The sequence below is a fragment of the Epinephelus moara genome, chromosome 23 (genome assembly GCF_006386435.1).
Source record: "Epinephelus moara isolate mb chromosome 23, YSFRI_EMoa_1.0, whole genome shotgun sequence".
NCBI classification, from domain to species: Eukaryota; Metazoa; Chordata; class Actinopteri; order Perciformes; family Serranidae; genus Epinephelus; species Epinephelus moara.
The window spans coordinates 32686269-32688658 of record NC_065528.1 but is presented as its reverse complement, the minus strand read 5'-3'; positions in this window follow the sequence as shown (position 1 = coordinate 32688658).

Genomic DNA, 2390 nt, shown 5'->3' with positions numbered 1-2390 from the left:
GCGGCTGGTCAGTCCTTCGGTGATTCTCTCGTAAGTCGGCCCGTCCTTCACCGTCCCCGTCATCTGACGGTTAATGGCCTCTTCGTTTGCGAGGACAAGGAGGGCGCGCAATTCCATGTCTCCCCAGTTGCTCATCTTTACAGTGTCTGTCAGGTTTGTGTTTCCCTCTTGCTACTAGCTGCTCGCTAATTCCTGCTACCAGCTGTTTCCTGTCTATCCACCGCCAGTGGCTCGCATGTGCGGCGTCATCAACAGCCCCTCCCACAAGTCTTCAACAGCCCCTCCCATTGCAGAAGGCCACCTCGGTCTGTTTAAACTAAAAGGGTTCCACCAATATGTCTACCCTACGAGGCGGAAAATTGGGCACCTCGGATCAACTCGCCAATCCGGCTCTGTGTGTCTAAACGCTCGCAGTTTGCCGGCAAAACGGCCCAACATTAGCGGAAAACCTGGCAGTTCTGAAGGCGAACGGAGGTCCTACCCGGTACAAGCAAGGTATACCTAAAAAAAGTGGCAGCTGAGTGTATATCACATAGTTTGATAGTTGATAGATATTTTAGGGGACTTTTAGCCTCTGTTTGGTGGGACAGCTGTGGTGGGACGTGGGCTGGATTCTTGCCCCCTGCTGCTGAGGCAGGGACACGGCCTTTGTACATGAGGCGCCTGCTCTATCAGGTGAGGTAGTAGGCGCCTCCACGGGAGACATTTTTAAGTGTTTTTATATTGTTGTGTCAGTACTTAATACTGAAGTAAAGAATTAAAGTATTTTGTCTCCTGCTGCATGTTCAGGATAAGGAGCTGCAGAGAGTTTATCTCAGCACTGAATCACCTCTGTAGGATCAGAAGGTGAAGTTTAGCCTCTTTACTAACTGTAAATGTGACGTTACCTCATGCTCCTCCACCATTAAATGAGTCCTCCCACAAACATCAGAACCAAACTCCTCCTGCTGCTCCGTCTCTGCTCAGGTCATCTCGGCTGTGTGAAGACAGCACAGTGACATCAGTGATCAGCAGCAAGTGTTCAGTCTGTCACAGTGTGAATCACAAACTTTAAACTGAATCATCAGCAGGTCAGAATCCTGTTTGGAAACAAAAAAAAAAAAGCTGAGTTTCCATTTACAGATATCTGTCTCCACCTAGTGGTGAAATATGAGAACTGACAGCTGATGGATTTTCTACATATAAACTCTGACCTGTGTTACGTCCATATCCTCACTGTTTGAGTCCCACAGATATATAGGTGTTAAAATAATAATTAAAACTGCAAAATCAACCATGTTTCCCTTCAAATATTTGTTTTTCTCTTCTGAATAATATCAGTTACCTTCAGCTGTGCATCAAACTGAGCTGACACATGTAAGAAAGGTGTCAGGTGTTAACCATCAGCAACAAAGAAAGATTTTAAAACTTAAGTGTAATTTATGATTTTATTTTGTGTCTCCTGCTGCATCATCTTCAGATTAAAACACTACGAGTCGATAATCTGAACATGAGGGCCGAACTCAGGTGCAGACACACCTTTATCACAGCAGATATTCTGACCTGTTGTTCTGCAGCTCCTGGAGCTGAAAACCAACCTTCATAAAACCCATCAACTGATAAAATAACTTAAACTTGTGTATCATGTTTTTCCTGTTTTACTGTGACACATGTGGAGTACACACGTATGTTCAAAGGGAAAGAAGTTTTACTTTATTATTATATGTATTAGCTGATTATTAAAGAAAAGAATAGGGATGTCCCGATCCGAGGAATTGGTGCCGATCACGTTATTTTTACAAAATCGGAATCAGTAATAAAAGATCGGAGGAATCAAAACAACAAAAATGGCCAGGTTTTTCGTCTATGTTGCCTCCGCTTTCCAATGTATAATACGCTGACATTTTCGCTGCCGTTAGCATGCTGGCTGTCCGTGCCAAAGCAAGTTATCTGTCGGAACGTCACTCCCCCGCCTGCCCAACGTTAACACGCTCATTTTGACACTCCTTTACGACACGGCCTGCCGTAAATGAGTGTCAAAATGAGTGTGTTAATGTTTGGCAGGCGGGCGAGTTCAGATGGGCAGCTAGTAATGCTAGCAAAATGTCAGCAATATGCAAGTCTAGCATTTCGCGAGGAGGAAAAGACAGAGCTCATTTCAACACAACCAATTTGATACGCCATCTGGAAAGGAAACGTCCGTCACAGCATGCCGAGTTCGAGGCAGCAAGTAAAAAGCCACAGAACCATCTGACATTGGCGGAGGCTTTGAAAAGGAAAGAGAAATTTCCCCAGGACCACGATGAAGCCAAAAAGATCACAGCCGAGATGAACAAACCTTATGGGACAACTTGGATGCTTTTTTTTTTTTTTTTCTTAATGCTTTGCAAAGTATCGGATCGGAGCGGATG